General features: G+C 53.6%; 1 protein-coding gene across 1 annotated transcript in view; it reads right to left on the bottom strand.

The window, feature by feature from the left end:
* Positions 1–13,287, bottom strand: part of COQ8A (coenzyme Q8A) — a 34,352-nt gene extending 21,065 nt beyond the window's left edge. The window contains exon 1 of the mRNA XM_034666615.1: positions 13,132–13,287. The gene's annotated coding sequence lies outside the window, so the exon portion shown is untranslated. The remainder of the gene's footprint in view (positions 1–13,131) is intronic.
* Between the last annotated feature and the right edge of the window lie 12,492 nt (positions 13,288–25,779).

Here is a 25,779-nt window from a genome sequence, read left to right as displayed (position 1 = left end):
AGGACCAGGGCCCTGCTCAGGCACCAGATGGGCTGCCCACACCCTCATCAAAGCCAAGGTCGTTTCTGGAAGATCACCGTACCCTTGAAAGAGATGAAGGGGAGGGGCTAGCCGGGCCCACCACCTGCTACCATTTCACAGCCTAGGCTCTGATCTGGGATCCTGCACTTTACGGCAATAAACAAGGGTGAGCCCCACAGTGGATTACACCCACTTCACAAGGACAATTTAGAAAATTTCCTGAGGAAAAAAATGCTAAAGAAATTGACCAAAGTTTTTTTAACTCCTGCATTTGGGAGGTAAGAGTACCTATGGTCTCTTCCAGTATCTTCCTGACTTTTTTAGTTCACATATACTACTGTCAAAGTGGCAAATGGGTAAGTCATCTAAAAACAGTACACACTGAAAACTAGCTAGCTATGGGGCGCCTGGATGGCTCAGTTACGTGTCCAACTCTTGGTTTCGGCTCAGGTCATGATCTCAGGTTTGTGGGATCGAGCACGCTCGGCGGGGAGTCAGCTTGGGATTCTCTCTCTCCCCCACCCTGACCTTCGCCCCCCCCCTTAAGAAGTAAGTAAATCTTAAAAAAAAAAACTAATTAATTATGCCTTTCTTCTGTGCTTACGGTTGTGTCCTCGTCCCCAGCGAAGTCGTGACGGGCACACATCTGACCCCAGCCGGCGGGCACCAGGGCGGGAGGAGGGGGACTCAGGCCAGCGCTCTGCCAGGCAGGCCCCATCCAGGTGGGAACAACATCACAGAGACCCCACCTTCCTGCTCGCTGTGCCTCAAATCAACAGATGCCACGCATCAACACTCAGTCTGTGAGCAGAGCACACGGCGACACCCAGGCCCGCCCCTGCTTTGACAAAATACTATTTATCTCCCACCGGCTGCTCTGCTCGGCTGCTCCGCTCGCTTGGTACAAAGTCAGCCCTTCACACCCTAGTCAACACCAGGTACTTTTTTTTTTTTTTTTTAACGAGCGGCAGCAGGAAGAGGAGAGACTGCTGGAAGGCACTACCTTTCCAGAACTTTTCTCGCCTTCTGGTTCTCAAAAAGTGGGTCTCACGGATCTGAGGCACCAGAGTCCCAATGGTACTCAGAATTCTGCTACCCTGAAATTTGCTGCAAAGCCCCAGCAGGAATGCACAAGAACCAGGCACTCAGCTACCCCAGGAGGCGTTTTCATCATGATCTTAATAAAAGCAAAAGCAGCCTGGGTGACCCAGTGGGTGAAGCATCTACCTTCGGCTCAGGTTATGATCCTGGGGTCCTGGGATCGAGCCCCACATTGAGCTCCACGCTGGGCATGGAGCCTGCTTGGGATTCCCTCTCCCTCTGCCCCTCCCGCCCCCACCCCACACCTCTGCTGGTGTGCGAGCTGGGTCGCTGGCTCGCTCTCTAAAATAAACAAACTGTTTAAAAAAACAAAACCTTATCTGTACCAGGATTATCTGTACCAGGATTCATCGACAAGTACTGGAGCCCTCCACCCATCGCACTCCATCCCGCTGGCCACTGAGCAGTTTTCAGACCTCGCCCAGAAGTAACAGAGCACCGAGCTCTCTTCCTACTTGGTAGGGGGGCCCCAGAAGGCCCCGCTCCCCGAGGAGGGGACAGACATCTGAGCAAACAGATGGGGGGCAGCACTCCTGTTTGGGGGTGCCTACTAGGGACTAGCACCAAAACAAAAAGGCATTCAGTGATCCACCGCACGTTCCAGAAAGCTCCTCCCGGTGCTCTGGGCTAGCCCCTGCAGGCCCCAGTGAACCTGCCCTTGGCCCTGGGGCGGCCACAGCTGTGCTGCCAAACAGACATTTCTACAGCGAGACAGACACCAGGGAGAGGGCCAGAGGCCAACGGAGGCTGACACACAAAGGTCAGGTGCAGAGGAGGCCGTTGACCCCCAGAAAAGAGTCCTAGGAGCAGGGACGTGGGGTCCCAGCTCTGCCAGGGCTACGGTCACTAAGTGGGTCACTCGCCAATTCATCCCTCTCCAGTAGGAGAGTCCAGGAAAGGGTGGCTCCCCTTTTCCGGTCCTAACATGCTGGACTGCGGATAAAGGACGCAAATAAAGAGCTCATCTAGAAAGAGAAAAGAACGGGAATCGATGCACTCAGCACCCCCCAGGGACAGAGGCTGGAAAACAGTCCCCAAGCTCCCAGAATGCTCCCACTGACCCCTCGACCTTCCCAGGGCTTTCAGGACACGAGCTCACTAGTGGTGGAGGACAGACTCACCCTGTGTCACTCGTCTCCCCTCTCAAGGGGGCAGCGAGCTGGAGACCGGGTGGGGATTTACCAAGCTGGGGGTTGGATCCCTTTTGCGGCTCTAAAGCGTGGCCTGACCAAGCAGCCCCATCCGACCAAAGCCAGAGTAGCTTTACGTCCAAGGGCGCACACCCTGAACAGCCCCAAAGCCTCGGAGTGGCTGGGAGGACCCCAAAAGAAGCTGAACAGGAAGCTCTTGGTCTTGGGGCGCGTGTGAAGCTTCATCCAGCCATCTGCCCCACACATGTCACCCCCACGGCACCCCCGTGTCCCACCAGCACTCAATGCCCTCACCAACACCACAGGTCCCTCCCGGGGTCCCCATCCTGAGGAATGCGACCACCACCCACTTCTCTCGAACTATCCTCACCCCGGCTGACTCCCTGGCCACTCCAGCAGGACGACTGCCCCAGCCTCTAGCTGGCACGCCTGCCCCTAGTCCCCGGCCCCCACTCCCAAACCACTCCCAAGCTTCCCAATCTCTCCGAGGTTCCTCAGGGGCTGAAAGGACTCTCGTGACCTGGCCACCCCGCGCCCCAGTTCCTCCCCTTGTTCCCTCTACTCACTGTGTCCCAGTCAGACCAGCACAAGCTCTCCAGCCAGCCTCAGCTCAGGGTCATACTTTCCTCCCCCTCCCAGCTCCCGACCCAAACATCACCTCTTCTGGGATGCCCTTCCCCAGCATGTCCCACCCCAAAAACCCACGCCTGCACCCCCCAGGCTGTCCCCCCCCACCCCCCCCCATATAGCAGCACTAATCAGCCTGAGTCACTGTCTCCTCCCCCAAGGGGCTCCCGGCCAGAGCAGGGCAAGGACCACACCTGTCTCCCCTCTCCGCGTCTCCAGCGCCCAGCTCCCTGCTCAACCCAGAGCAAGCCGGTCATCAATACTCGGGAAACAACGAACTCAGCTGGTGCCTCGAAGGCCGAGAAAGCTGCCATTTGTGGGATGGGCTCACACCTGCTTGCAGCTTTAATCTAGATTCAGAATCAGAGGCCCCTGGGGGCCTGGTCGGAGGCAGGGTGCCCACACTTTGGGGCAGCAGAGACTCCCGGGGGGCTTGTGAAAGCCCCGACTGCTGGGCCGGCCCCCGGTCTCCGGGTCTGTAGGTCTGGGGTGGGCCTGGAAACCTACCTGAGACACCCTGTTCAGAGCGCTGCCCTTTCCCAAAAGCCTGGCTCTGCCAGTCAGTGGAAACCCTCTACCTGCCCTTCCTTTTCCTGTTCTTGCCTCAAGAAGCTGGAAAAGAAATGGATGAGCTTAAAGACAGGGAGCCTCAGGGCCCCCACAGGCACTCAGGACTGTCACCCCCCACAGCAGGGCTGCTGAATGTCCTTTTCCGGAGGCCCCAGGGCGGGGGCACCGGGACCGTCTGCCCCCTCCCAGCCAAGAACAAGCTTTACTTTAGGCTGGGACATTCTCAATCTCCAGCCTGCACGGGCCCTGAAAAGTTACTTCACGTGCTTAAAATTACACCAGCTGACTGTCCCCGAAGGCACTTGGAAGGACGTGTACGTCAGGGAGACGCAAACCTTGGGACCCAAATCCGTGACCTTCTGCGGCTGTGCCCTTCGCCTCGGCCTTCAAAATCACGCCCAGAGGCCAGCACTGGACCCTCGCTGGGGCTCCAGGCCCTAGGCCGGTGAGGGGCCACCCCGGGTCTCTCCAGCGGCTTCAGCAGCTCCAGTCTCATGTGCTGGCGACGAATCACGAGGAAGGCCCAGGAAGAGACCGAGACACACAGCCCTGTCGTCCGTCACCGGCAGCCAGACCTGGAGAGTCACCTTCCCACTAGGGATGGGGGGGCAGGCCATCAGGGCCCCATAGTCCCCACAGCTGCCAGTCACCCCTGGAAGCCCCCACACCTGCACGTGGACCAGGAAGTCCCCTTCCCAGCAGAGTCGTGCGCGGCAAGGGAAGGAGCCAGGCCCAGGCCATCTTCCAGGCTGAGGATGTCCTGTTCCCTCGGAAGCTGCTTCCGGACCAGAGGAGGGCTGTCCTCGGCATGGGTGAGGGGTGCACACTTGCGTCCTAGCACACGAGAGAGCTCCCTGGGCAGCAGGCTGACACTCTCCTCCAGTAAGTCTCACCAGGTCCCCAAATGTCTCCATGCTGCAGGGCGCTAACCACAGCCACTGTTACTTCCTGAGACCTTCTCGCCCGTCAGGCTGTGAGCTGAACGTTCTCTCCACCATTCTTACAAGCTAGGTGCCGCTACTATGTTCATGTTTGAGATGAAGGCCCTAAGGCACAGAGAGGGTCCCTAACTTGGCCAAAGTCACACAGCCTGTGAGAACTGGAGCCAAGAAGGACTTGAGTCTATCGGCTCAGGAGTCATTTAACAGGGAAGAGGAGGGAACAAGCTGAAGAGCGTTGGGGGACCTTAGACCTCCACCCCCCCGCCCGCTGGGAGATTCAGACGTTCTTCGGCTTCCCGGAGCGCTGCCCCCAAGTGAGCACCGGGCGGCTCATAGAAGCAGCAGGAGAAGCGCCCCCCTCTAAGGACACCCAGGGCTCTGGAGCACGGGGCAGGGGGGAGCATGGGGGGGGGGTCCTGAGCGGCCCCTCCTCCTCCTGGTGAGCAAACAGGGCTGAATGAAAACCTGCCAAGCCAGGGTCCTGACAGCATTTCATTTTCTGACTAAAAACTCCCCGAAGTTTTCTGCTTAAACCTGAAAACAGTGCTTGTCTCGTCCAGATGCTCCGGAGCCGGGCACCCCCAGCTCCAATCCCGACTCTGCTGCTGAACTGAAGTCGCCGAAGTGTCTCTGTGCCTCAGTTTCCCCACAGGAGTGGGTTAGGTAATCCATACGGCAGCACTTAGGGCCCCGAGGGACTGGCACAGTAGGCGTTCATCACTGTGAGCAGAGACGCTCTGGAAGGAGGTTCAGCCCCGGGGAGACCCGAGGGCGTGTGAATGACAGCAGTGCGACAACCCCACTTACTTATACTGCGGCGCTCGGGCCGGTACAGTGTCCCGTCGGACTCCAGGAAGGCAGTCTCACCCTCTCCCGGGGCCGGGGTGGTTTGTTGATGCTGTGGTGCAGGCGGCCGCTTGGAGGCCAGAAATAAACACCCGCTGGTGACCTTACCACGGCCAACACCACTCCCAGAGGAGAAAACAGGAAGCTTTCGCTGGTACTTCATGGGAGGGATGGTATGGGGGGAGCCTCCGAACCCCATGACCTCTCTGTCTGCACACCACGGCTCACTCTACCACCAGAACAATCCTCCCCAAATCCACTTCATCACGCTAACCCCCTGCTCAATGGCTCCCAGCTGTTTAACGGGAAACAGGAGACGCCCAAGCTGCTGGGCCTGAGGTTGGAGGACCCGGGCCTCCCGTCCAGCCTCCACTCCCACGGGTGCTGAGTGAGCACCGCTCCAAGCCACCCACAAGCAAGCCCGCCCCGGGGCTACTGCACATCTCAACCGCGCCCCACCAGCCTCGTGGACGGGGGAGCCCTGTGTGCGCGAGGCCAGCCTCGGGGCCTGGGCATTGGCTCTGCGGACCAGCCGGCCACTGCAGGCCTGCTCCTGAGCCACCCCGAAACCTGGAAATCACAGCAACATCCAATCTAAGCAGGAGAGGCAAAGTACCCTGAAATGTAAGGACGTACATTTTCTCGAGGACTCGAGCTGACGCTTAGCTCTCGAGGAGTCGTCCCCTCACTGCCCTCATCTTCCAGGCCGGCCAGACCCTGCTCTGCTCTGTGCGTCATGTCCCCAGCACACACACGACTCTTCTCTCCAGCCCAACTCCAAGCCCCTGGTGGGAGGCTCCCGTCTCCCACCCCGACTCCTTCCGCACCCACCCCAACACCCAGACTGATCGTGACTACACGAATGACCAGTGTCACTGCACTGTCACCCAGGAAGGTGGAAACGACCCTGGAGCTGTGGTCGAGGAGTTTCCTCCAAAGTGAAATCAGGTCTTTAAAGGGTTGTGCTTAAATGTAGCAGGCGGGGTCACGACCTCGCAGACTTGTCCATGCTCTGAGCCCTGCAACGAGGGACAATATCAGCTTCCATGGCAGAGGGGGCTTTGCACGTGGGATTCAGGCAAAGATCCTTAAGATGGGGGGGACTGTCAAGATGGGCCCAATTCATCACGGGGTCCTTATGGAGGGAGGCAGGCGGGTCTGACTCGGCAGGAGGTGTGAGGGAAGCAGAGGCTGGGGTGTAGGTGTCAGGCAGAAGCCACAGCCCTGGGAGGCCGGCTGCCCCCTGGAGGCCGGGAAAGCCAGGGTCACTTCTGCCCTGGAGCCTCCAGAAAGGACGGGACCTGCTGATGTCCCATTCTGACCTCCAGGACCGTCGAATAACACATCCGCAGCGTTTCAAGTCGCTGGGTTTGTGTAATTTGTCAGAACAGCTACAGGAAACGAATATTTTTAAAAAGGAAAATCGCTGGGTTGGGAAGAGGGGTGGGCTGTATTCTAGAATAATTTCCAGATCATTTTTCGAACACAATTTGTTAGTCACCCCACAAATAGCCCTGAGTGCCAACCACGAGCCAGGTGCTGTGCCTGGGGCTGGACTACCCACAGCCAGCCCAAAACACACTCCTGTCCCTGATGACAGGTGCTGCCGGCTTTCAGGGTCAACGCGCCCCGTGCCTCCCGAGGCTTGGTTCAACATCCAAACCACTCCTGAGGGTCCGCTCGCCAGGCACCGTGCACCACCTGGGGGTGCCACTGAGTGCACGGAAGAGCCCCCACTCTCAAAATGATTTTCATCAGCTTTTACCCCCTTCATCTTTCACAACACTCCCACTTCACCTTTACTATTCCAGCAAAGTCCTATCAGTCACGAGCAGCAACCATTCACGGTCCCCTCTGTGTGCCCATCCCTTTACACGACTCCCTGCCCTCCCACAGCAGGAGCCAGTGGGGAGAGAGCTCAGCAAGGAGGAATCTCCCCAAGTTCCAAAGGTATCAGGTGCTGGCCCTTCCACCCCGGCCTGACTGCAGGCTCCAGTCCTTTCCTCACTGCCCAGGAGGCTTAGAGAACAGCAACTAGAAGCCTGCCCCCCACATCAGTAATTCAACACTTTAAGTCAACAGTCTCCCGGAGACACAGCAAGGTTCGTGCCCTGAGAAGTGTGTCCACCTGGTTGCCGAAATCATGAGTCACAGAAATTCTGGAGCTGGTGGGGCTGTCAAAGGCCGTCTGGCCAGACCTCCCCTTCTGGAAAGCTCCCGGGTTACCTGCACTAAAAGCGTCAGCTTCCCAGCACCAACGAGCCCAGCCCCTTGGGGCCGGGATTGGTTCTTGTCTCAGACACATGGGGGGAGAAAGAAGCAGGAGCCCCACCCTGCAGGCCACCTCGGGGTGTGCACGAGCCAGAAGGAGATGCTGGGTACATGGTCCTCAGATCGCCATGCAAACACCCAGAACCAGCCTTTACTAGCTGCCCCTCTGAACACCACATGCAGCCCGCCAGGCACGCTGGCACGGCACGTGAATGCAAACCCCGGTACTTTTCAAAACACATCCTCATGTGTACACACTTGTGCACTCACACTCTCACACCACATTCACATATTCATGCCCACACTCATACACTTGCACTCACACACATGGACACCCACCAGTGCACACTTAGGCACTCACACATGCGTAGTCACCTGTTCTTGCACTCACATACCGATGCACTCTTGTGTACTCGCACTCACAACTCATGTACTCGCATTCACCTATGCAAACACACACACTTGTGCACTCGCACACCAAGTGGCACACTCATACAGCCTCACACAAGCACTTGCACTCACATGCAATACATACACACTCACACACTCACTCACCCACCGGAACCGCCAGCTCCTCAGTGGCGGGCAGGAGCAAGGCCTGGCAGGCAGGGGACACAACAGGACACCCGCCAGGCTTTCTCCCCAAGCACCCCAGCCCGCCCGGCCCCTCCCATCCAGCACGGGGGGCTCACTCACTCTGCAGCTGCCTCCTGGTCCTCCAGAGCTAAGGAGCTGCGCGTGCCCCCTACAGCCCACATCGCAGAGCCCTCAGACCCCACCGGCCCCTCCTGGCCCAACGGCTCCCCCCTCCACCACCATGACTCTCCCACCCAGCTGAGCTTTGCCTTCCCTCTCTCCTTCCAGGAAAACGTTCCCTCTCACGTCCACAAACCGTCTCTCTTAGCCTTCCTGTGCCAAACATGAAAATCCCCCCGCTGACTGCTCCTCCCTGTTCCCTGGGCTGTCCCAGGTCCGTGCATCCCTGCTCTCAGCCCAGGCAGCCCGTCTCAACCGCTGAAGCAGTTCTAGAACCAACCCAGTTACACGCACACACCACAGCACCCCTGGAAGTCCCACAGGCACCAATGAACGGGCACGGGGAACGTGTCCGTAACAGGGCTGTTCTACACCTTGACACAGTAACGGGTATGTGACCATATGCATTTGGTTTGGGGTTTTTTGTTTTTTAGATTTACTTATTTATTAGAGCGAGAGCACACAAACGGGTCGGGGAGCAGAGGGGGAGAGAGAATCCTCACACAGAATCCACACTGAGCACAGAGCCTGATGCGGGGCTCGATCCCAGGACTCCGAGATCATGACCTGAGCCGAAATCCAGAGCCAGCTACCCAACCGACTGAGCCACCCAGGCGCCCCCAGACCATGCATTTCTCAAACTGCACAACTACCTACTAGAAAGGCTGAATCTACTGCATGCGAACTATATCTTAATAAAAAGAGGAGATGAGTCCCAGAGGTACCTTAACCCCTTCGTGTCTAGAACATCACCGTCTTCCCCCAAACAGCTCCTCCCCACAACGGGAAACCTCAGCCCCCCGTGTCCAACCAGCCACTTCCTCTAGACCTTCTACCTGCACACGTTTCTATTCTCCTGAATCTATGTCTCACATTCACTTCCCCACCCTGCCATCCACCACCTGGGACGCAGGCCGCCCTCACTTCTCAAAAACCGCCTGGCTGGGCTCCCTGCCTGGCCACCCTGACCCGCCTTCTGCCTGCCCTGCACACACCAGCCCACCTTGGCACCCTCCCCATGGCAACGCCCACTGGCTGCCAGACCTTTATCCCCGCTGAGCCTCAGCCTCCCAGCCCTTCTCTCGGTGTGCGGGGGTGGAGCACCAATCTTTCAAGCCCCAGGAAGCCTCCGGGCACAGCAAACACTGTCGAAGCCTTTCTCCAGGAGAACCAGCTTGTGCTCCACCCTGGGTCCCCACAGNGGGGGGGGGGGGGGGGGGGGGTACCCCCTGTGGGTGACTGTGCGCATATCAAGGCGGGGAGCTCATGCTCGCTCTGTCTCTCTGGGGGCCCTCTGGGCAGCAGCTGGACTCATGAGCTGTGAGTGCTCAGCAACCCCTTCTGGCTTGAACAGAATTCAGCTGAAAATTGCCAGGAATACAGAGCCAAGACCTCCTGGCCCCCAACCCCACTGCCAAGAGGAAATGTGTGGAAGCACTGCTCTGCCTCACCCAAACTCACCCAAACCATAAGGGCAGAACACACAGTGGTCCCTGGACTGCTGACATCCTCCAGGAGTGAGCGCCTAGAAACTTCCCCAGCAATCTAGCATCGCTGTGCCATGTTTACTGTGCTTTGCGAGCACACTGCTCTGAGACAAACTGGGACAAAATAAAACCCGGTCCTTTGCCACAAGGATTCTGGGAAGCACTGCCTCCTGGCTCTTCCTGCTGAAATCCTGCTCATCCTCAGCCCCCCCCGCCCCCACACTCCTCCTCCAAGAAGCCTTCACAGTTTCCACCCAGAGCCCCTAGTCCAAACCACATCCATGGCCCTGAGGTGGGATCTGCACCCCCCCCTTACCACAAGTTCCCCGAGTTCAGGGACCCAAGTGCTGTTCACTTCGATATTCCCAATGCCATGCCTGACACAGTCAAGCCCCCAGTGGTTGTCCAATGAGGAGTAAAAAACCAGATTCACCTATGATTCCAGACTGGGCTTTTCCTCAGGGGCAGGGTGTGGAAGGGCACTGACCCTCAGGACACATAGGGATTTTCCAGGTTTGGACCAAATGTAGCCCCTCTGCCCCAGCCCGGATGGACTAGGAGGACATTAAAAACACAACAAAACAAAAGACCACAAGTCTAGGGCTCTGGGGACAAGCGCACAGTCACTATCCTACAATGCCCTCCTGAAATGTCAATCTGAGCAAAGAACACTCAGCTCTCTCGTGAATCTTTTCTACATGCACACCCTGAAAATAAATCACTCCCAAGTATGAAGAATAAAAAGACATTTTCAGGGTCATTTCCGACTTCAAATACTCTGTGGGCCCCTGACCTCAAAGCAAGGGGTCAAGGGCTCAGGAGCCTGGAACCCCACAAGGAACAACATGCTTGTGGACAGACCAGTGGGTACCTGCTCGGCTTTGCAAAGTGCAGGCAGAAATCCCTCTCACGTCCTGCACCCAGGGTCCTGGCCCTGCCTCAGGGACCGTGGACTTCACCCATCCCAGAGGCACCACTCTTGAAGACGCCGGCCCTTGAGCTCCCCACGCCACTCTCTCCCTTCCACGGGCTTCAAGTTCCTGGCCGTTACTCGGCAGGAATGCACGAACTATTTCCAGATGCCACTGTCAGATCAAGACAACGCTCTATCTAAATATTCCTGTCTAATTTTGCACACAGCTCTTGTTTCAACTGACAAAGGTAATGACTCAGTGTCCGTGGCTCTTGGCGGAAAATTATCCTGCCAAGTTTGGACTTCTCTCAACTTCTTTTTGAGAAAGGAGAAGTGACCTCTCTGTCCGGATCCTTTTCTACTGGCAACGAAGGGCACCCAAAAGACCGCCTAACTAACCAAGGAATGCTGCAGGAAAATCCGGATACATACCTACAGGATCAATGAACAAGACAGGGAAACTCATGGGAGCTAGAAACTTGGGATATTTTTCCCTGCCCTATGCAATGATCACCGTTTTTCGGCTTTTCTGCATCCCCATCAATATGGTACTTAGAACTCTGGTATATAAATTCCAGGTTATACTGAAGGCAAAATATAGACTCAGAAGTAAAGCATCTTTCTCTGCATCTTGGACATTGATGCTTCCATCGACCACAGAGGCACTTTACAAATGATACGGGTGCCCGGGTTGCACGCTCACTCTCGTGGAGGGGCACACAGCAGGTGTAAACATCCCCACACATAGGCTTGAAATGCAGCCACTTACTCTGCACACACAGGGCCAGCCCCCTCCCACATCACAAGACACAAGAAGACGACTGAAGAATCACCTTGGAAAAGCCCCTTGTGGATAATGGAGTTGGCTTTTCTGCCAGGGTTTGGAAGCTTGAACTTGTTTGGTCACCATTTGAAAACTGTCCCACGGTTATTTCACATGCATATCCCCCACCCTCTTGCAAAGTCTCCGAAGACAGAAACCACCAGCCTTCTCCTTCTTCTGTATTGTGGACCCAGCCAATCACTGCCCTGCATCCAGCAGGCACAGTAATGCCCATGAACTTCTACTCCTATCCCTCTCCTGCCCTTCTAGGTGTGGAGGTGGGGTCCCTTTGGAAGCCCATCTACGCGGCTTCTATCCCTGGTTTAGGGCTGGGGGCAGAGCACTACCCTTTGCCTAAGCCTCTCAACTACTCACAGGCAGGTGCCAGCACACCTCTCCGGCCTCAGGAAGACTCTTCTCCTTAGCTCAATGGTTCTCATCCAAGGGCGATTTTGCCACTTAGGAGAGACATTTGGCAACATCTGGAGAAATTTCTGGTTGTCACACTAGTGTGTGTGTTGTGGTGGGGGGCTGCCACCAGCATCTAGTGGACAGAGGCCACGAATCCTGCTCTACCTCCTATAAGGCATGGGTCACCCTCCCACAACAAAGAACTGTCCAGCCCAAACGTCAAGCCTGAAGACTGGAAAACCCTGTCTTGGGCAACACACAGGGAAATGCTCAGACCACCTGGGTCACTTTTCCTTCAAGGTGCCCAAGGTCAGGCCCAAAACTGTAATAACCCTGCATTGCCTGCATTATTCACAAGGCTGAACAAAATACCCAGAGCCGTGGCCAGAGTCTTGAAGATGCTGCTCCTGGGAAAGGAGAGCACCCTCTCGTCTCTTCTCAGAAGAACGGCCCCCCTGCCAGGATGACCTGTCCTCCCACAAGAAGACAACTGGCAGGCTGGTATCATGCAGGCTCGGCTCCTCTGGCAACCATCTAGGCTTGGCCGGCCTGGCTCTTCGGTCTTCCGTCACGCACACCCAAGGCCCCAGCGAGCACAAGTGTTCCTGCGGGCTGTGCCTGGCCAGTTGAGAGCCTCTCGCCCTTCAGGAGGCTGGCACCTCTCAGCCACGTGGAGAGCCCCAGCACCCACACCTGCCCTGGCATAACCCGTCCCCGAGGCCCACGGGCACACAGCGTGTGGCAGGGGTCTGGGACTAGGCACAGGCAGCAGCTCAGGCAATTTAGCCCAAACCCATCTCAGGACCCCCAGTGCTTGGAGAAGCAGGAGAAAGGGCCCAAGAAAAGGGAACGGAGGAAAGGAGCAAGCAGGGCCTCCTTTCCCAAGTACACCCCGAACCCCCACCTGTGAAACCCAACAGCGGGGCCAGGCCACGGGAGTCCGAGTTGGGACCCGAGCCTGCGGCCGGCGGCGCGCAGAGCCCCTGCACATATTGTGGAGCGTCTGGGAGCGAAGACCCTGAGACAACCCGGCGGGGGAGGCGGCCGGGTGGACGCCCCGGGGAAGCAGGCGCGGCGGGCGCAGCGGGGCCGGGCTGCACTGCTGAGGGGAAGCCTCCGCCCTGGAGCTGGACGCGGGAGAGTCGTGCGCAGGGGGAAGGCCAGCCCGGCTGTGCCCCCGGCGCGCGCGGCGGCAAACGCGCCGCAGCCTTACCCGGCAGCAGGAAGCGGAGCTCCGCGGTCACCTTCGCGCCGCCTGCCCGCCCTCGCCAGCCGCAGCGCCGGCGCCGCACGCGCCCCGGATCTGTTTACCAACTCGCCCGCGCCCGAGCTCCCGTCGTCCGCGGCCCCGCCCCGCGGGCGCTCCCATTGGCCGCATCGCCGTGGCCCGCCACACACCGGGCGGCCCGGAGCGGCGTGCTCGGCCCGTGCGCTCGCGCTGCAGCCAATGGGGACCGAGGGCGGAGCGAGGGGAGCCAATGGGAGGCCGCCCAGCGCTCGCGGGGCGGGGGGAGCCCTTCCTGCCCTTCCCTCCGCGCTGCCCTTTGCCCTAGCTGGGAAGCCGCGGCTGCTGGCCGCGCGGAGGGAAGGTCCCGGGGACGGGGTCCGGGGGCGTGTGCCCCGGGGGCGGACCTCCGCTGGCTCTCAGCTCTGGCTGGGGCTCGCAAGGCCTCCCCCGTCTCACGCCCTGCCCGCTGGCTATTAGTACAGTATCGTGCAATGTGTGTGTGCATACATGCGTATGTGTATGCAAACCACCCCCCAATAACCCAAGACGCCAGTGCCTGAGACGTTCGGCTGAGAAGCATGATGCCCCAATAATCCCCCTGCGATCTCCAAAATTCCTCCTCATGACACAGACGGCACTTACTAGTTTTTCCACCAGCATGCAAATCCAATGAGCTACCTCTCACCCTTTGCCCCAACCCCACCTCTCTGCTTCCATTTTCAGCAACGTTCGTGGACGCATTACCTGTATTCATTTTCTCTACTTCCTTCTCTCCCATTCTGCCCGAACCCATCTAATCAGCAGCCCCCACCATCCCCCAGGACTGCGCACCTGGGACCCCCATGCTGCCAGACCAAGCAGTCAGTTCTCAGGGCTCATCTAAACGGTATGTGGCAGGTGACACAGTTGGCCACACCCTTCTTCTTGGTGGTTGCCCCGGGGTGTAATTAGCATCCTGGTCCAAGTTAATACGAGCTTAATTTCAATAATACACAGTAACTTTGCTCCTATATAGCTCCATTCTCCCGCTCCCCCAGCCCGTCCCATCTTAGTATCGTCATACAATTGCATTTTTATACACTGCCCACCCCCACAGATTTATCATTACGGTGGTTGTTTTCAAATCAGGTGAAGAGGGGCGCCTGGGTGGCTCAGTCGTTAAGCGTCTGCCTTCAGCTCAGGGCGTGATCCTGGCGTTCTAGGATCGAGTCCCACATCAGGCTCCTCCACTGGAAGCCTGCTTCTTCCTCTCCCACTCCCCCTGCTTGTGTTCCCTCTCTCGCTGGCTGTCTCTATCGCTGTTAAATAAATAAATAAATAAAATCTTTAAATAAATAAATAAATCAGGTGAAGAAATAGGAGTTACGAACAAAAATATACTTACGCTGCCTATTATATTTACCTATATAGTTTCCTTTAACGGGTTCCTTATTTCTTCATGTGGATTTGAGTTACTGTCCCTTCGTTTCAGCCTGAAGGACACCATTTATTTTTTTACAGGGCAGATGTGACCTAGGGATGAATGCCCTCCACACTTGTTCATCTGGCAAGGTCATAATTTGTCCTTTATTTTTGAAGGACAGTTTTGCTGGATATAAAATGTTTAGTTGACCAGGTTTCTTTCCTTCAGTGCTTAGGGTCATGCCACAGCCTTCTGGCCCCTATGGCTTAGGATAAGAAATCAGATGTTAATGTTATTGATGATCTTTGTACACGATGAGTGGCTTCTTTCTTGCTGTTTTCAAGGTTCTTTGTCTTTGTCTTTTGACAGTTTAATTACCATGTGTCTCGGTGTTTATCTTCTCTCTGAGTTTATTCTATTTGGAGTTTGACATACTTCTTGGACATATAATGTTTTTCATTACAATTGGGAAGTTTTCTGCCGTTATTTCTTCAAATTTTTTAAAAGGACTTATTTATGATCAAGAAAGAGAGAGAGAAGGAGGGGAACAGAGGGAAGGCAGAGAAGCAGACTCCCCACTGAGCCGACAGGAGGCTCGATCTTACCACCCTGAGATCATGATCAGAGCCGTAATCAAGAGTCAGACGCTTAACCACCGACCCACCCAAGCACCCCTCAAATATTCTTTAGCTCCTTCTTTCCTCCCTCTCTTCTCCTTGTGGGACTCCTGTTACATGTATGTTGAAAATTTTATTCCATTATTTTGACATGGTTTCATTTAGCTCTTTAAATATACTCAAAATAGCTGATTTAAAGGCTAGCTAGGAGGGACGCCTGGGTAGCTCTGTCAGTTGAGTGTCCCACTCTTGGTTTCAGTTCAGGTCATGATCGCAGGGTCCTGGGATCAAGCCCCGTATCAGGCTCCATGTTCAGCAAGGGAGTCTGCTTAAAGAGCCTCTCCCTCTGCCCCTCCCCCCCCACTCTCTCTCTTTCTCAAATAAATAAATACATCTTTAAAAAATAATAAAGTATGTAGGCACCTGGGTGGCTCAGTTGGTTAAGTGTCTGCCTTTGGCTCAGGTCATGATCCCAGGACTCCGGGATCACGTCTTGAGCTGAATGCAGACACTTAACGACTGAGCCACCCAGGCGCCCCAATTTTCTATGCTTCTATTGGTTGCTTTTTTTATATATATATAGGCCAGACATTTTTTTTCCTATGGACCAGACTTTCTTTCTTTGCCTTATAATTTTTTATTAAACACTAAACATTTTAAATAATACAACGCAGCATCTCAAGAAACCAGATTCTCCTNAATTTTCTATGCTTCTATTTGTTGCTTTTTTTATATATATATAGGCCAGACATTTTTTTTCCTATGGACCAGACTTTCTTTCTTTGCCTGTCTTTATAATTTTTTATTAAACACTAAACATTTTAAATAATACAACGCAGCATCTCAAGAAACCAGATTCTCCTCCACTCCCAGGATTTGGTTCTTGCTGAGGCTTCTTGTAGCTGTTGTTGTGTAGTGACTTTTGGAAGCTAATTCCGTGAAGTCTGATTTTGTTGTGCGTGGCCACTAAGGTCTCTCTTCACTCACCTCAGTGGCCAGCTAATGATAAGACAGAGATTCCCTTGAATGCCTGGAAGCAGCAAATCCCCCAGGCTGTGTGTGATGGGGCATGCCGCCGACACTGCCACGCTACCCACCCCTAACTCCCTGCTCGCTCGGAGGCTCGAGGTTAGTCAGAAGTGATGTCTTCGGGCCTTCTCAGCCCTTTCCTGAGCGCGCGCACAGCCCTGACTTAACAGGGTCCTTGCTAAAACTGGATTTTACACAGAAGTGCACAGAGAGACCTAGGAGCGGGTTCAGGAGACTGACTAAAGTTTGGTCAAGAGAATCTTTGCCAATCCTTGGGAAGTTTGGGGCATCAGTTAAACCACACTTGGCTAAGAAGAAAAACAACTTAAAACTGTGGATGGTCAAAACCACCAGGGCAGAAAACGGTGTTTCACAGCAGGAATAGGCATGAATGATGGCGTCTGGCCTGCATACCTGCTCTCCACAGGCTTTCCTGTGTGCTCACCCCCATGCCCAGGGCTCTCAGAGAGTGTGGCACTCTGTGAACACACGTGTTTAAGAAGTATTTCATTCACGGAATAGAAGAAAGTAGGAATTAGAACAAATCCCATTACTGTTCTAAGTCCGTGTATTTCCCATGACATCTTCACAAACCAGTGTGGGACATACTGGTTTAGGTGACCGCAAGGGTCCTCCTCCCCCTGAAACTTTTCCCTATTTTTAAAACCTTGTGAATATTTTATTTAATGCATTCCAGTGTTCCATTAGGTAATATCTTCACATGACTTTTTGTTTTTCAAGATTTTATTTATTTATTTATTTATTTATTTATTTGAAAGAGAGCATGAGCGGGGGGCTGGCGGGGCAGAGGGAAAGGAAGAACCAGACTCCCCCCTGAGCAAGGAGCCCAATACGGGGCTCGATCCCAGGTCCCTGGGATCATGACCTGAGCTGAAGGCAGACACTTAACAACTGAGCCACCCAGGCGCCCCCTTCACATGACTTTTTAAAAATAATTTTTAAAAGGTGTTCAGTTTGCCTGCTCCCTCTCTCTACTCCCCAATTCCCACTCCCAATGCCCCCACACACATCCCACACAAATGTGACCACTGCGATTACAGTTCTTGTCTCTTTTCAATGTTTGTTTTTTTAAAGATTTATTTATTTGAGAGAGAGAGAACAGCACATGGGGACGGAAAGGGGCAGAGGGAGAGGGAGAAAGAGAGAAGCAGACTCCCCACTGAGGACAGAGCCTGATGCGGGGCTCGATCTCACCACCCTGAGATCATGACCTGGGCCAAAAGCAAGAGTCGGGATGCTTAACCAACTGAGCCACCCAGACACCCTCAATGTTTCTTTATATATATGAGCAAAGACACACACACATTCATAGTTTATACAGTCATATTATACACTCTGTTGTTTTTTCATTGCACAATATAGCCTGAAACTTTCCAAATTTGTACAGAGAAGCATCCTCACTCTTTTTTCAGTATTACGTTACGTGGATGAGCCATAATTTCTTTCACTCCTCTCCCACTGATGGATGTCCAGACGGTCTCTACCCTTGCTATTTCAAACAGTGCTGCAGTGAACAACCCTGCATTCAACACGTGAGTAGCCTAAGCCTCGGTGAGGCTGGATTGGCGGTGCCCTTGCTGTGCTCAGAGCCCTGACACACATGACTTGCTGACTCCAAGATTCATCACACAACCCCCCAAACACGCAGTGGTGAACACAGATCACTTCCTGAGTGCAAGAGGTGTGCCCTCCCACGCCACCGTCTGGGGAGGTCACTAGACTTGGGAAAACCCAACCCAGTCCTGCTAAGAGAACGACTCCAAGGGATCCTCGCGAATGTTCAACGAAGGGGAGAGAAATGACTGTAATTAGCCGCCTGTACAATGGAAGTAATTAAGCACATTACAGAAGCAGCTCAGCTCCCCCGAAAGGAGACAGCCCAGCCCAGCCCATGAATCCTGGTGTCAATGCCTGCAGCTCCATCCTGCTTCTCAATGGGCTATCAGTTCTCTTTTTCACATTTCTTGTCAACACGCCGTCGCATATGGACAAGAACCAAATAAGCCTCATTGTTGGTTTGACTTTTTTTTCTATTTTCCAACGGAGATATAACTGATATGCAGTAAAATGCACAGATCTTAAGCCTGTAGGTCACCAGTGTGTACAAACGAATCTATCATGTAATTAACATCCTGATTAAAATGCAGAACAATTTCTTTCCATCCAAAATGTTCCCCTATGCCCCCTTCCCAATCACCCTCCACCTCGCCCCAGGCAACTGTTCTAAGCTGATTGTGTTAAGGAGAAATAGCTAATTATACAACAGGAATCGGGAAGCAGCATCCTCTGAATCAGAGAAGGGCATGTAATTTATTCTCCTGTCCTTAAACTCTCAGGTTTGTGTGGGAAGCCATCCTGGCCGCTGAGTATGTATTTGACTTTGTTCTCCTTCAACCACTGGATACTTTCTTAAAACTTTTTTGGGGGGCCTGGGTGGCTCAGTTAGTTAAGTGTCTGCCTTCGGCTCCGGTCATGATCTCAGGGTCCTCGGATCGAGTCCTGGGTTGTCGTCAGGCTCCCTGCTCAGCACGGAGTCTGCTTCTCCCTCTCCCTTCCCCCTGCTCGTGCTTTCTCTCTCTCTCTCTCAAATAAATTAAACACTTTAAAAAAAAATTTTTAATTCACCTGTATTTAGAGTAGTTTCTAGCTTTGGGCCATGTGCCCAAGGCAGGGAGGAGGCCTACAATGGAAAAGAATTCCAGCCTGGAGGTGAGAACAGTCCAAGGGCACGCACAAGACTCCACTTTGCCCGTGACCAAGGAGGTTGAAGGTCAATGTGAACTTTCAATAAAGAGCAGAGAAAGCCTGGCTCCCTCTGGAGAAACAAACAATCCCTGATGGAGAGGTGGCAACCTCCTAGTCTGGGGAGGGCAGAATGTCCCACTGGTGATTGAACTTGGGGTTTTATTTTCATTTTCCATGCCAGTGCAAGAGACGGTGTGAGACAGTCACCTAAGTCACAGTAAAGCATTTCACACAGCCACTCCCACCCCAAGAACCCCAGGTGTATAGTGGGTGCGGTGGGGAAGGGGTGTACAGGGAGGCTGTGGTAGGAGCGAGGCCAGATAATGCTGGGTGTTTTAGCTGACACGGAAAAGCTCCCTGCCTCCCGGTGCCGTGGACCCCAGGGAAGGGTAAAGGTCAGGAGTTCTGCATCCACGGGGATACCCCAAGTTACCTCTTACCCAAGCTCAGAGTGACAGCAGGGCAATTGTCCTTCCTGAGGAGTCACAGGGACCTGGGGACTCATCTGACTCCCAGACTAGAGACCAGTGGTCCCGGCTGTCATCTGAAGGTCGGACTGCAGCCCCTACTATGGGCTGCATAAGCTTCAGGGTTTAAAAGAGGGACTACATTTGTTGTTAATTAGGCAAGTGGGGAATTAAGCCAGTTTTTTTTTTTTAAAGAATTTATTTATTTGAGAAAGAGAGAAAGAGCAGGAGGTCAGGGCAGAGGAAGAAGTAGGCTCCCCACAGAGCAGGGAGCCCGATGCGGGGCTCGATCCCAGGACCCTGAGATCATAACCTGAGCCGAAGGCAGACGCTTGACCGACTGAGCCACCCAGGTGCCCCTAAGGCAGTTTTTCTTGGGGGGAAAATACAAGGCAGGATCACCCCACACCCTGACTTGGTGGGGGCAATTCAGGTCTCACCTGACCCCAAGATAGCAGCAACTTCTAGAACTTGAGCTCCAACTAACCTGGGCTGCCACGCCCCTCGGCCTTCAGCTTCTGGGGCTCTGTTCTTACTGCTCACCGGCCTCCCATGCCCTCCCTTCACGACTGTAAGCCTTACACTCACTCCCTAAGACCTACTTCCACTGCTGCTGGCTATGTGATGCTTCTCTGGGCCCCTCAGCCAGGTGCAAACCATCTCCTTTAACTTTTCTAAGCCTTGGTTTTAGCATGCGTGCACATTACATCTAACAGTGTATCGTAAGTAGGGGCCAACTCGTCTTCTTATATCTAGTACATTGTAAACTGCATATCTTGATATTTCCCACAGTGCCTTGTACCTTGAAAGTACCCCTTATATTAAAAAAAAAAATTGTGGGGCACCTGGGTGGCTCAGTCGGTTGAGCGTCTAACTCAATTTTGGCTCAGATCATGATCTCCAGGTTGGGAGATCGAGCTCTGCGTTGGGCTCCATGCTCAGCACGGAGTCTGCTTCTCTCCCTCTACCCCTCCCCTTGCTTGTGGCGCACGCACGTGCTCTTTCTCTAATAAATAAATAAAATCCTACAAAAATGGCTACCAAGGTGTGGTAGCCATTGGGAATGTCTGTCCAACACCTCCTGTCCTGCTGCTCACTGCGTACTCGCCACCAGCACCAGAGGCCTGGGCCTCGCCCAATTCCACGTGTGGTCCCCTGGGGTCTAAGCCAATCTCAACCCACTGGCCACAGTGATAGGTTTTGAGGCTGTGCCGATCAGCACAGGGATGGCATGGCCTTAGCGGTTGGCCCTGGGTGGCCCGACCGGAATGAAGTGCACGACTTGTGCTCAGCGGCTATGGGAAGCTAGAGCCCCACGCTCCCCAGGCTCATCGAGAAATTCCAACTAGGTTGTTCAGTTCCAACGGAATTGCTGTTTACAAGCATCTGGCACCAGGAAGAAAGCCGGCCTAAGGGGAATCTGGCCCACAAAGGAGGACGGGGCAGAGAATCAGAACCCAGGTTGAGCCCTGGGTAAACCATATTGGAAGCTTGCCCTAACCAATACTTTCTTCACGGTTTCTCCCACTTGCCACCCAAAGCACCATCCTAACCGGCGTCCTGGGAATGCAGCACTATGGTGAGTTGTGGGTTCACACACGTGCACACCCACATGCTACCTTCCTACGGAGGGGAAAACCCCACACACCTCCATTGGTAACAATTACTAAGACATGGAACTGATGATGTCTTTTAATAATTTTCCGCATTGAAAATTATTTTGGAGCACCTGGGTGGCGCGGTCAGTAGGGCGGAGGTCCGACTCTTGGTTTCTGCTTGGGTCATGATCTCAGGGTCATGAGATCAAGCCCTACCTCGGGGTCCCCGCTCAGCGAGGAGTCTCCTTGAGATTCTCTCTCTCCCTCTGCCCCTCTCCGCACTTGCACACGCATGCTCTCTCACATAAATAACATCTTTTTAAAAATGATTATGCAATTTTAACCCAAATTGTCAAGAATATCCCAGACTCTAGCAACGGGTAACAAATTGTAAGATATTTTTCCTTTAGAAAAATGAATAAATTGTTTGTGACCCTTTTTAGTACTTAAAGCAATAAAACCAGCCTCGGTTTTAATTTTTTTTTTTTTAGTATTGTCTACACCCAATGTGGGGTTTGAAACCATGACCCTGAGATCAAGAGTCATATGCATTTCCTACTGAGCCAGCCAGGCACCCCAAAGTCAACTTTTACCTTCATGTGAAGTTTGTATTTTCAACATTTTCCTTAAAAGATGAAATGGGAGGAGATGCTGACATTTTCTTGACAAATCCCATGCCTTGACACTATTTACAACTTCCAGATTTTCCAACCTGCTTGTTCACTTGCCTGCTTGGCGAGCATCCCTGGGCGCCTTCTCTAGGGACCCAGCTCCTTGTGAGCTGGGACCACGGCTTGTGTCTCTTTTGTAACCCCCTGCTGTCAGGAGCCCCAGAGCTTCCCAGGCGCTGGTGGACAGCCCGTGGAAATTTCCACAGCAGTTGCTCGGCCCTGGCCCCCCCACCTGGGACCTGGCCCGAGAGTCCTACCAGCCCAAGGACACTGAGCCTGGCACCGGTCAGGCCCTCCGTCTATTTATGACTTTTTATCTCAGGGTTTGCGCCTCAGCACTTTGCACTCAGAAAACCTCCCCCTCTCCATACCAGTCAACACGCGCGCTTATCTGGAACAGAGAACAGTGGGTCCGATAAACTCTCTTCCTCTACGGCTGCCTGTTTGGCCCCAACATTTCCAGGCTTTCGGTCTGGGGCCTAAATCCTTTGATTGAGCTGAAGGACATTTCTGACGTTCAGACGAGATAGCTTTAGGACCCTGATGCGCTTCCTCCTGGATCTGTTTCTTATGGGCTTCTGGCTTCTCCTCGCTGGGGAACATTTATCTCCCCGGGAAGAAACCTCTTTCTCACTCGCACCATCTATACCCCTGAGTTCCGTGCATCGACCCCCCAAGCACCTGTGGAAGCCACTCAGGGAAGAGCTGAGTCCGTGAGGGCCCAGAAGAACCAGGGCCTGAGGAGCTGGCCCGTGTCTACCCCAGCAGCAGCGCTCTCTCCTCCCGGGTGCGGAGTGAGAACAGGGGGCTGGGGGCCAGAGAACAGAGCAGAGCTCTGCCGTGACACCAGGTCCCTTCGCTACATTACGGACTCTCTCGGCCTCGGTGTTCTGAGCTGCCAGATACCTGACTACCTACTTCTGCCGTAATTTTACTTTATGATACTACGATTTTTTTTTTTTTACCGATGGCTAGGTTTATTTCCTAACTCAGATGTCAGCTGAAGCCTCCCTAAATAAAATGGGTTCACATGTCCCCTCCACATCCTGTGGGACTCTAAATCCTCCCCAAAAGTTTGGCCAGGGCAGAAGGTGGGAGGGGGCTCCCATCTACATGGTCACCTCCGGCCCCGAGCTCCAGCAGCTGCCGAGTCCATCAGTCTGTGGGCCGTCCTGCCATGTGCGTGCTGTCCCTGTCCAGAGCCGGGCCAAGCCCCTTAGGGAAATGGAGGGATCAACCCAACAGCTGCACGGTCACCGTTAGACACCTCTGTTCCCCAGGGTTCTTTGGCCATCCCATCCTCTGAGGAATTCTACCAGCTGACTCCCCTTACGGGGTGGTCCAGTTTTCCCCTGTCCTCCCCTGCCCACCTCTCTTCCTTAACTCCCCCTTTCCGACGGCTTCTGGAATGCCGACTCCTCACTGTCTTCCGTGGAGTCCTGTTCTCCTACCACCCCTGCCACACTCCACCGTCAGCCTCATCGGAGCATGTCCCCCCCACACACACACACACTCAATAAGATCTGCCTTCCTTAGGCAGCCGGCCGTCACCGCTGTTGATTTTGTTTTCTCACTTGATCGAAACGGCAAGCCAATTTCTGCTAAATTCTCGCCACAGTGACGATGTCATTTCTTAGAAAGCAGAGAAAATGAAGAGCAGAGCCGTTTTGGATCCAATTCCAAGCACAACCGAGGGTGTCCGTCCATAAGGTGAAGTGAGAGAACGCTCACTGTCATCCAGGAGTCTGGGACAGCTGGGGGGGCCTACTGGACGGTCAAGTGTGTGCCGGGAGTTAGGACGGAGAATCCCACGGTATTTGGAGAAAAGATAGATGTGACTGAGCTCCTGATCCAAGAAGAAAGGAGAGGCAGCTCAAGCAGGACTAAATGAAGTCGTAAGTTGCAGGTGGTCCCAATGAGGGACAAGAGGAAAGCAGGGTCAGTATCAAACACGATGGTAGGCAGGTGAAGGGTCAGTGGGGTGCTCCTCTGCACACCCGTTGACAAAAGCTCTGGCATCTTCATCATGGGACTTCCGGGGTTGCCCTGAAAGACGTGGCGATTCCACAGGGCAGGTGTTCATGGGCCAGGCCTGGCAGTAGGAACGGGGTCCTCCCCTCATGTGCCATTGGCTGGAACTCAATCACACGGCCACCCAACCTCGGGGATCTGGGAGGTGCAGTCCAGGTGTGTGCTCAGAAGCTGGAGACGAATGCGGATTTTGTCCAGTGGTTGGCAGTCTCTGCCGCATGCTCCTCCCGCTTTTTCTTACCAGGGAGAAAGGGAAACCAACGTGGAAAATGGAAGAACAGAAGCTCCGAGGACAGAAGGAAGCAGCAGGACAGCATGGGATGAGTATACCGAGGGGACTCGCGACAAGCTGACCTCCTCATGGACGAACTTGAAAGCACAGAAGTGCTGTTGGAGGACCAAAGAGACAGAGAGTCACCCAGATTTTCATAAAGATGAGGAAACTGGAATCGAAGAAGCATCCATCTTGAACATTTGGAAGGAAAGCATTGGCCACGAAAAGCCAGCATGTGGTCCAGACTAACTTCCTGTCCTCTCCTGAAAGAATTCTCTTTAACGATGTTCATATCCTTAGACTTACTAATACTCCTTCAGGAAACAATGCAAATTATAAACAAGGCTATTTCGGACCAACACATGTTACCATTGCTTTACTTACAACAGCAAAAAAAGTTAAATACTACCCAAAAGTACAGCAGTAGGAGAATGGTTGTGCAAATTATTAGTCATTAATATAACGAACTATTATACAGCCTTTAAGACTGTTTTGGAAGAATGTTCAAAGACAAGAGAATACTTAAGAAATACTGCTAATGAAAAAAATCAGGATGCAAATATCAGAGAACATATACACTCAGTGATGTGAAAGATATCACTGCAGAAGGGAGAAGGCAGTGTGCTGAGCCATGCATGGTGGTTGTCTCCAAAGGCAGGACTATTGACATTGCTAATTTCCTCGACGTGCTTTCCTGCATTTTGCCACGGCGGGCATGAATGACTTCTACAAAGAGAAAAAAACAACTATTTTCTTTAAAAAAGAATCACCAGGCTGGTAGAACAGGGCAACCTTACGTGCATGGGACGTGTGGATTTCACAAGGCATCTGGCAAAGCCCAACACTATGACAGTGCAACTCGATCTCCATATGTGCAAGTGGTTGATAAGCACCGAAGGAGCATTCCCCAACCTAGAGCTGGGTCTCCAGTGGCAGGAGCAGCCCCTGATCTGCTCAGAATCTTTGTCGCTGTGTCAGGAAGACCTCCAGATGTGCCCTGTCCCATGTGGTATCCACGAGCCGTATGTGACTACTAACATTTAATCAGAGTTAAATACAATTTACAATCCCGTTGCTCAGTTGCACTAGCCTTATTTCAGGGGTGCACTAGCCTTATTTCAGGGGTTCACTGGCCACCTAGGTGGGTACCATACTGTGCAGCTTAGCTATACAGCATTTCCATCACCATAGAACACTCCACCGGAAAGTGCTGGCTTAGGGCCAATGCTCGTCAGTTTCACAGAGGACACCCGCCTTCTCCTTCACTGCAAGCCCCCCAGACAATCACCGTGGGCTGGTGCAAGGGCACAGGTCTGTCAGATGAATTAGAACAGTTGTAAACATATGATCACCTCAATGGGGGCCCCGAAACACACCTGCAGGCGTATGGCAGAATTGTGGGGGAATTAATTTTGGTTGAAGACTCGCTCCATATGGGTCTACGGGGTAATGGAGCTCCCCCAATGAGCTCTACTTCTTATGAAATAGAAGGCTCAGAACAAGGATCAAGTCACGCTGAGCGCCAGTGTCCTTCCTTCAGTGGTGTTTTCAGAACTCAAATTGGCTCCAATGATTAAAGAGAAAAAAGCAGTTTGCGTCACTAGGCACTGCTATTCGTTATAAGCAGATCCCAGCTGCCCAGGAGAGGAAAGCCTGTTAAGAGCCCAGCTGCTAGGTTTTAGCGGCTTTGTCCCTTGTTTACCAAACGATGAGTCACAGGGGTAAAAAAAAGGGTGAGCCCAGTGAGAAACTGCAAACCAGTGCGGGGGGGGGGGGGG

Source organism: Ailuropoda melanoleuca, chromosome 8 (assembly GCF_002007445.2).
Source record: "Ailuropoda melanoleuca isolate Jingjing chromosome 8, ASM200744v2, whole genome shotgun sequence".
Lineage (NCBI taxonomy): Eukaryota > Metazoa > Chordata > Mammalia > Carnivora > Ursidae > Ailuropoda > Ailuropoda melanoleuca.
The sequence above is the reverse complement of the archived record's forward strand: the minus strand, read 5'-3'. Positions and strand labels throughout refer to the sequence as shown.